Below are 10,000 nucleotides of genomic sequence, written 5' to 3' on the forward strand. Positions count from 1 at the left end.
GTCTGGTGGTGGTGGTGGTGGAGGAGGTGGAGGGGGGGGGGGGGGGTGCCAGAGGAGGTGGTGGAGGGGGTGGAAGAGGAGGAGGAGGAGGAGGTGTGGGGGGTGCCAGAGGAGGTGGAGGAGGTGGAGGAGGTGTGGGGATGCCAGAGGAGGTGGAGGAGGTGCCAGAGGAGGTGGAGGAGGAGGTGGAGGAGGTGGAGGAGGAGGAGGGGGTGGAGGAGGAGGAGGAGGAGGAGGGGGTGGAGGAGGAGGAGGAGGAGGGGGTGGAGGAGGTGGAGGAGGAGGAGGGGGTGGAGGAGGAGGAGGAGGGGTGGAGGAGGAGGTGGAGGAGGAGGAGAGGAAGGAGGAGGAGGAGGAGGGGGTGGAGGAGGAGGAAGAGGTGGGGGGGGGAGGAGGAGGAGGAGGAGGAGGAGGGGGTGGAGGAGGAGGAGAAGGAGGAGGAGGAGGAGGAGAAGGAGGAGGAGGAGGAGGAGGAGGAGGAGGAAGAGGGGGAGGAGGAAGAGGAGGAGGAGGAGGAGGAGATGTATGATAACATGCAGTAAGAGAAGCCGCTACCCCGTAAGAGGCTGTCAGCCTCCTGGTAGAAACATGAACACACCCGGCCAGAGGAGCTATTCCCTCACCTCAATTATTCATGTGGAACGAACGTTGCATTCAGTCTGCTGCCAAACACACTCACACACACACACACACACACACACACACACACATACACACAAACACACCAGGGGAGGCTGGGGGAGGGAGAAATCGGAGGACAAGGCTCGTTGTGACATGTGGAACTGGAATGAGGAATGGTGGAGTGGTTAGTTGTCAGTGTGTGTGGAGTGTGTGTGCGTGGGGTGTTAGTTGGGGTGTGTGGTGTGATAGTTGGGGTGTGTGTGGTGTGTTAGTTGGGGTGTGTGTGGTGTGTTAGTTGGGGTGTGTGGTGTGTTAGTTGGGGGGGTGTGATGTGTTAGTTGGGGGTGTGTGGTGTGTTAGTTGGGGTGTGTGTGGTGTGATAGTTGGGGTTTGTGGTGTGTGTTAGTTGGGGTGTGTGTGGTGTGTTGGTTGGGGTGTGTGTGGTGTGTTAGTTGGGGTGTGTGTGGTGTGTTAGTTGGGGTGTGTGTGGTGTGATAGTTGGGTGTGTGTGGTGTGTTAGTTGGGGGTGTGTGTGGTGTGTTAGTTGGGGTGTGTGTGGTGTGTTAGTTGGGGTGTGTGTGGTGTGTTAGTTGGGGTGTGTGTGGTGTGTTGGTTGGGGTGTGTGGTGTGTTAGTTGGGGGTGTGTGGTGTGTTAGTTGGGGTGTGTGTGGTGTGTTGGTTGGGGTGTGTGTGGTGTGTTAGTTGGGGTGTGTGTGGTATGATAGTTGGGGTGTGTGTGGTGTGAAAGTTGGGGGGTGTGGTGTGTTAGTTGGGGGTGTGTGGTGTGTTAGTTGGGGTTTGTGGTGTGTGTTAGTTGGGGTGTGTGTGGTGTGTTGGTTGGGGTGTGTGTGGTGTGTTAGTTGGGGTGTGTGTGGTATGATAGTTGGGGTGTGTGTGGTGTGAAAGTTGGGGGGTGTGGTGTGTTAGTTGGGGTGTGTGGTGTGTTAGTTGGGGGTGTGTGATGTGTTAGTTGGGGTGTGTGGTGTGTGTTAGTTGGAGTGTGTGGTGTGATAGTTGGGGTGTGTGTGGTGTGTTAGTTGGGGTGTGTGGTGTGTGTTAGTTGGGGTGTGTGGTGTGATAGTTGGGGTGTGTGTGGTGTGTTAGTTGGGGTGTGTGGTGTGTTAGTTGGGGGTGTGTGGTGTGTTAGTTGGGGTGTGTGGTGTGTGTTAGTTGTGGTGTGTGTGGTGTGTTAGTTGGGGTGTGTGTGGTATGATAGTTGGGGTGTGTGGTGTGTTAGTTGGGGTGTGTGGTGTGTTAGTTGGGGTGTGTGGTGTGTGTTAGTTGTGGTGTGTGTGGTGTGTTAGTTGGGGTGTGTGTGGTGTGTTAGTTGGGGTGTGTGTGGTGTGTTAGTTGGGGTGTGTGGTGTGATAGTTGGGGTGTGTGGTGTGTTAGTTGGGGTGTGTGGTGTGATAGTTGGGGTGTGTGTGGTGTGTTAGTTGGGGGGGTGTGTGGTGTGTTAGTTGGGGTGTGTGGCAGGGGAGCTTCCTGGTCTGATGTCATGGTACCTCTCTTGTTATGTGTATAACCAATAATGTCTATCATTCCCAATAAAGAATGGAGGCAGAGGCGGCGAAACACTTTGATATATCTCCGTAGCTTTACTGAATCAACCGCAGGTATACAGGCATGGTATCACTTCCGCATCTGACCGGGCAACACTCGTTACCTATACAGCTTTTCATCATTCCAACAACGGTGGTCCACATAGCTAAAAATAACACTTCAATACATAACATCTCTGTTTTAGGAACCCCTTAGGGAGGGGGGGGGGGGGGGGCTGTGGGAGGGAGGGAGTGGAGGGGTGGGGGCTGTAGCAGGTCAGGGAGGGGGGGCTGATCAGTGTGACTGATCTTGGACCACATTGATGCCTTATGCTACATTGTTCATTGTGTGTGTGTGTGTGTGTGTGTGTGTGTGCAGCACACACAGGGGTGTGCAGGGGTGGCTGGTGGAGGTTAGGGTCAGGTCAGGTCAGGGTCAGGGTCAGGGTCAGGTGTCAGGGTTAGGGTTAGGGTCAGGGTCATGGTCAGGTCAGGGTTAGGGTCAGGGTCAGTGTTAGGGTCAGGGTCAGGGTCAGGTTCAGGTTCAGGGTCAGGGTCAGGTCAGTGTTAGGGTCAGGGTCAGTGTTAGGGTCAGGGTCAGGGTCAGGGTTATGGTCAGGGTAAGGGTCAGGGTCAGGGTTAGGGTTAGGGTCAGGGTCAGTGTCAGGGTTAGGGTTAGGGTCAGGGTCAGTGTTAGGGTCAGGGTCAGGGTTAGGTCAGGGTCAGGTCAGTGTAAGGGTCAGTGTTAGGGTAAGGGTCAGTGTTAGGGCTAGGGTTAGGGTCAGTGTTAGGGTTAGAGTTAGGGTCAGTGTCAGGGTCAGGGTCAGTATTAGGGTCAGGGTCAGGGTCAGGGTCAGGGTCAGGGTCAGGTCAGGTCAGTGTTCGGGTCAGGGTCAGTGGGGGAGCAATTTGGGGTTGAGTGTCTTGCCCAAGGACACCTCGACATGTGGCCACGGCCGGGGTTCGAACCGCCGATCTGACGACCATGCGTTCATTAGACGGCGGCTCTACCTCCTGAACCACAGCCTGATCATACAGCCAGGCCTCCCCTCCCTGCCCAGCCAGGCCTCCCTCCCTGTGCGTGTCTGTGCGTGTGGACCGGGAGGGAAACACACTTTTTGGGTGAGCGGAGCTTTCTGCACTTGGCATGGCATCATCAATAATGTAGGGACGTGGTTGTTCCTATGCAGAGAGGAGGAGGCAGTGGAGTGGAACAGAGGATGAACGTGGATGAAGGAAGTTGGAGGAGGAACGGAGGGAGGGATAATAGGGTAATATGTGACACGGTCTGGGGAAAAGGTCCTCATGTCGGGATCTGATGTCATGATCGCACGGGGTAGTGGTGGTCTAGTGGATAGTGAGTTGGACTTGTGATCGGAAGGTTGTGAGTTCAAATCCCACCTGGGAACACCACCACTAGTGTGCCCTTGAGTAAGGCACTTAGCCCTCAGTTACTCCAGGGGGAATGTCCCTGTAATTCGTAATTGTAAGTCGCTTTGGATTAAAAGCGTCTGCTAAATGGCAAAATTAAATTAATTAAAATTATGATCGGACTTTTCTTCAGAAAAATGTGAATACATTTCCGCGTTGTTGAAAACCAACGACACATCGCTGGTCAACTGACACAGCTTGTTCTGTGAGCCTGCTAACAATGTAAAGTAGTGTTGTAGTTAACTAGGTAACAATGTAAAGTAGTGTTGTAGTTAACTAGGTAACAATGTAAAGTAGTGTTGTAGTTAACTAGGTAACAATGTAAAGTAGTGTTGTAGTTAACTAGGTAACTATGTAAAGTAGTGTTCTAGTTAACTAGGTAACAATGTAAAGTAGTGTTCTAGTTAACTAGGTAACAATGTAAAGTAGTGTTCTAGTTAACTAGGTAACAATGTAAAGTAGTGTTCTAGTTAACTAGGTAACAATGTAAAGTAGTGTTCTAGTCAGTGGCGGCTGGTGATAAACATTTTGGGTGGGGCACAGGTTATGGGGGCATGCTCCACGGGGAAGAATATCAACTTTAAAATCTGGATTTACAGTCGATTTTAGCATGAGAATATATATATCATTTCATTATTTTTATATATAACTTATTAAAGGGCAAACTGCAAACACAACAAAAATATAATGCACAACTGACAAATCAACTGGAACAGAGTAGACCTAATGTTAACAGAATGGACTTATACCCTTTGTCTATCTGTGCAGCGGTAAGGTGAATAATTCTAGCAGTACTGTCCAGACAGTTGTCTTGTTTAGCCATTCAACTAGGCATTATTTATTCAATGGAGAAAGACATGGAACACAATGCAATTGTGATAATAAATGTGTTCTTTGTTACATCTTTAATTAAATTAAAGTGTACCTTTCTATTATCATACAATATTTCCTTGAACATGTAAACTCTATAATCATACAGTTGTCTTTCTATTAGTTGTCTCTGTCATACTGAACTGTTTGTTATCATCCTGAACTATCTCTGTTGCTCACCTCACCTCAGTTCTGTCTCTATTGCTCTCCTCTCCTGTTGTCTGTCTCTCTGTTGCTCTCCTCTCCTGATGTCTGTCCGAATAGCGGTTGTTAAGTCGCGACGTGTTTCCGGGTCCAAAGTTGGCTGAGGCGCTGTCTTCGAAATGCCGCAATAATAATAATAATTAATTATATTTATATAGCGCTTTTCCGAGGCTCAAATACCCTGACAATATGGGGAAAACGGGAAAGTGCTGTGTCCCTTGTTGTATGAATAGATCCGAGTCTAAAAAACGATTAAACTGTCATTCTACCGCTGTAGTACACTGAATGAATGAATGAATGAATGAATGAATGGTCTTTATTGTCATTGATATAGTACAGGTACCATACAACGAAATTTGGGAGGGGGGGGCTCCCCTGGTGCTAGGAAAAAAACTAAAAACAAGAAGGGAATTCTGGTGCGGAGATTATCTGGTGCGGAGAATTTCTGGTTTGGACTCGGAAATTGCAAAACGTCACGTTTGACGTCAGACTTAACAACCGGATATTCAGGGCTCTCAAGTCTCACGCATTTTTTAATTTTTACTACCCATAGTGGTAGTGGCCCTAGGCTGCAGCCTAGGTAAGCCTATAATCTGCGCATGCTCGGGGCGCATTTTTTGCGCCCCGACCGAGAAATAGGAGACAGACAATTGGAGCGCTGCTACAGCTCACGTGTAAGCCAAAAGTATTTGGCCTGCCATAGACTGCCATTCGGCCGGCGCCCCGACTCCTCCCCTATGTATTTTCACAGTGAATTTTACACACACACAGATAAGTTAGTTTATTGTATTGGAGGATTTTTAATGAATGCTAGGCGCCGACAGAATATCAGCCGCATTTTATGAATAAACAATGTTTATTTAAAAAAATATTTTACAAGTAGCAACTAGGAAGTGGGGCTGCGTTGGAAGGTGGGGGCGGCGCCCTAGCGGGCTCTATTGGCCAGCCGCCACTGGCTCTAGTTAACTAGGTAACAATGTAAAGTAGTGTTCTAGTTAACTAAGTAACAATGTAAAGTAGTGTTCTAGTTAACCAGGTAACAATGTAAAGTAGTGTTCTAGTTAACTAGGTAGCAGTGGGGATTACTCACCCAATCCGTTGTGTTGTTGCAGTGTTCTGGCTTGACTAGCGAGTTTGTGTTGTGATTCTCAACAACTGTGAAACGTAGTTCTGTGTTTCAAAAGAAAAGAAAGAGAAGACATTTTAATTGGTTGCCGACATGGGGACCAAATTATCAGACTGTGTCACATATGCAATTCTCAAGCAAGTCGCGCAAATGAAGCAAAAAGCGTCTATTTTCTTTTTAAAATGTGTTTTCCGTTTTTTTTTGCATATTACGAAAGTTTAAGTGTTGAAGAGCCCACTCCATACAACAAACAACAGTTTTAGCATCACTAAATACTTCTAATTTGTGAATTTGATTCACTGTATCGTCTGTCGTAGGCTACTGGGTTAGTGATACATGGCTTGTAAACAAACTTAAGTTTTAGGACGTGTTCAAAAGCAGGATTGTGTGATCATCTAATTATGTGTAGTTATGTGTAGTTGTGTGTTTTTAACATTGTAAAAGTCTCTAGGCACAGAGGGAGGTCGACACAGAGGAACAGCTGTAAATATGTTTTTATTTCGATACAGCACGGCTCAGCAACGTCACTGACGTTCTGAGCTGGTCTTTGAAATCAATAAAGAATAAAGAATCAGTCCAGCGTGCGGCCGTCACTGCCGTCACGCCCGCTGCGCCCCCTTTCGGGACTCGGTCCGCTGTGCGCTTCTCCGCGACACACCCCCTCTCGGTCCTGTTCGCTGCTCGCACAGCGCTCTCTCTCTCTCTGCCGCTGCTTCCCCTTTCGGGACTTTGTTCAGCTGCCTGGCTCTCGGCACCACTCCCCCTTTCGGGATCTCGCTGGTCCTCGCCACAGCTCTCTCTCTCTCTCTCTCTCTCTCTCTCGGTTTGACAGGTTCTCCCTGTGTGGTTCGCTCTCGCGATCGGTTTTCACCGCCTCCTTCACTCTGCCGAGGGAACAAACACACACAGGTTAAATAGACCAGTGGGATAACGAGTCAGATCACTGACACCTGTCCGTAATCAGCTCATTATCCCCCCTCCAACGACAGTCTGGCTCCCTCTGCAGGCCAGAACGCGCCATGCTCCCCACAAACATGTTCATGTTCCATCAGCATGTTGTGATGTGCTTAACATGCAGTTAGATGTTCGTAGCGATAATCCTTGCTAGCTTGCTAGCTACTAGCAGCTGTTTTGCGCGTGTTTTGATTCACAGTGAGGTTCTCTGGTGTTCGGTTTGAGGTGGACCAGCATTCAAATAAGCATATCTTCTTCAACTATGTTCTTAAGGAGGAGTCGTACTTGAGCAGTGTTTAACCAGACCCTGCCACGTAGGTACTGACCCAGACAGAAGAGAACCTGACAGTCCAGTCGGCATCAAGTGAGATGTGACAATCCACCGTTTGAGAACCGGTCATGTAAATGGTAAACAGACTGACTTATATAGCGCCTTATTCCAGCGCTTTACAACGGATTCTCATTCACCCATTCACACACACATTCACACACCAATGGCGGCAAGCTACCATGCAAGGCGCCAGCCCGCTCACTGGAAGCAATTTGGGGGTTCTGTGTTTTACCCAAGGACACCTCGATATGTCAGCCGGGGTTCGAACCCCCGATCTGCCAACCTTGCGATCATTAGACGCCGGCTCTACCTCCTGAACCACAGCCGCCCCTGTTTGTCTCATATTTAATTAATTGCTGTGATTTTATATTAATCATTTAGAGCCAGAGTGTAAAAAACTTCCCTGTGGCGAAAAGCACTTCACCATCACTTCAGCCTGGCTGTGACCTGCAGGCTAGGCTAGGCTACGCTAGCTGCTACTAGCTTGTACATGTTGACTCTCTCAGGAAGCGTTCGTAGATTCGCTCTGGAAATCTGATCAGCACTCATGGAATGCCCTCTCTTACTTGGTGCCTGTGACGTTGAACCCAGTGTGCGCAACGATCGCAGCCCTTATACTCATGCTAACTTCATGCTAACCTCTACAGTATGTTGAATGAACTGCAATCCAGGAAATACAGTAAACTCGGTCATACACCCTCTGTCATACACCCTGTCATAGACCCTCTGTCATACACCCTCTGTCATAGACCCTCTGTCATACACCCTCTGTCATACACCCTCTGTCATACACCCTCTGTCATAGAGCCACCGATAAAAACACAAGTACGTCTCCATACAGGACATTAGCCACCTGCGCTAGCTAAATAGCTATAATGTGTGTTCTATAATGTGTGTTCTATAACGTGTGTTCTATAACGTGTGTTCTATAACGTGTGTTCTATAACGTGTGTTCTATAACGTGTGTTCTGTAATGTGTGTTCTATAACGTGTGTTCTATAATGTGTGTTCTGTGCCAAAGCGTGGGACTTTCACTTAGTGTTTAATTTAAAAAGTTACCCCTTTATATACTGTTAGAACTTCCCTCAGGAAGTGTTAGTCAGGCTGAGTCAAGGACCCTGTGTGTACGACTCATAACTCACTGAGATTCATGAATGAAATATGAGCCGCTCCTGGGTAGGAATCAAACACAAAGTTAAGCTATGGAGACGGAGACGCACCCGAAATTGCATTTGACAGCTTCTCTCGAAAAATCATAATTCAGAGCCCAGAGATCTCTAACCCCCCTAACCCCGAACCCAGATCTGCTGTTCCTATGGGAGGTTAACCACCTCTAAACCACTAAATGGTAAACAGACTGACTCATATAGCTCCTTATTCCAAAGCGCTTTCCAACGGCCTCTCATTCACCCGTTCACACACACATTTACACACCAATGGCGGCAAGCTACCATGCAAGGCGCCGGCCGGCCCGCTCATTGGGATTCAGTGTCTTGCCCAAGGACACCTTGTGGCCAGCCGGGGCTCGGACCCCCGATCTGCCAACCTTGCGATCATTAGACGCCGGCTCTACCTCCTGAGACACAGCCTCTACCTCCTGAGACACAGCCTCTACCTCCACCAGCCTCTACCTCCACCAGCCTCTACCTCCTGAGACACAGCCTCTACCTCCACCAGTCTCTACCTCCTGAGACACAGCCTCTACCTCTACCAGCCTCTACCTCCTGAGACACAGCCTCTACCTCCACCAGCCTCTACTTCCTGAGACACAGCCTCTACCTCCTGAGACACAGCCTCTACCTCCACCAGCCTCTACTTCCTGAGACACAGCCTCTACCTCCTGAGACACAGCCTCTACCTCCACCAGCCTCTACCTCCTGAGACACATCCTCTACCTCCTGAGACACAACCTCTACCTCCTGAGACACAGCCTGTACCTCCTGAGACACAGCCTCTACCTCCACCAGCCTCTACCTCCTGAGACACAGCCTCTACCTCCTGAGACACAGCATCTACCTCCACTAGCCTCTACCTCCTGAGACACAGCCTCTACCTCCTCCAGCCTCTACCTCCTGAGACACAGCCTCTACCTCCACTAGCCTCTACCTCCTGAGACACAGCCTCTACCTCCTGAGACACAGCATCTACCTCCACCAGCCTCTACCTCCTGAGACACAGCATCTACCTCCACCAGCCTCTACTTCCTGAGACACAGCCTCTACCTCCACCAGCCTCTAGCTCCTGAGACACAGCCTATACCTCCTGAGACACAGCCTCTACCTCCTGAGACACAGCCTCTACCTCCTGAGACACAGCCTCTACCTCCACCAGCCTGGATGGCTGGTTTACCAAACAGGTTGAACACAGTTCAGTGACGATAAGCAGTAAAAGTTTTGACAAGAATAGAGATGTGTGAGTAATTCTATTTGCAGACTACAGAGCGTGACGATATCTACTGAGCTGGGCTGTCACTGTTACATCACCTCTGCTTCAAGCTGATTTAGTTAAAGAGCATCTTCCTCCAACGTCTCAACAGCAAACTGTACCTCACCTCCACACAGGGGGCGGCGAGAGGGGGGGGGGGGGGGAGGCGTCGCTAAGGGCAGTGTAATATGTAGTGTTTACATAGCAGTATGCTATGCTAGTCTAAATGCAGTGGTGTTGACATAGCAGGGTGCTATGCTAGTCTAAATGCAGAGGTGTTGACATAGAAGGATGCTATGCTAGTCTAAATGCAGTGGTGTTGACATAGCAGGATGCTATGCTAGTCTAAATGCAGTGGTGTTTACATAGCAGGGTGCAGTGGTGTTTACATAGCAGTATGCTAAGCTAGTCTAAATGCAGTGGTGTTTACATAGCAGTATGCTAGGCTAGTCTAAATGCAGTGTAATTGATTGGCTCTTTAAATAGTCGGCAGCTAAT

The sequence above is a fragment of the Nansenia antarctica genome, assembly GCF_963989245.1.
Source record: "Nansenia antarctica genome assembly, contig: SCAFFOLD_563, whole genome shotgun sequence".
Taxonomy (NCBI): domain Eukaryota; kingdom Metazoa; phylum Chordata; class Actinopteri; order Argentiniformes; family Microstomatidae; genus Nansenia; species Nansenia antarctica.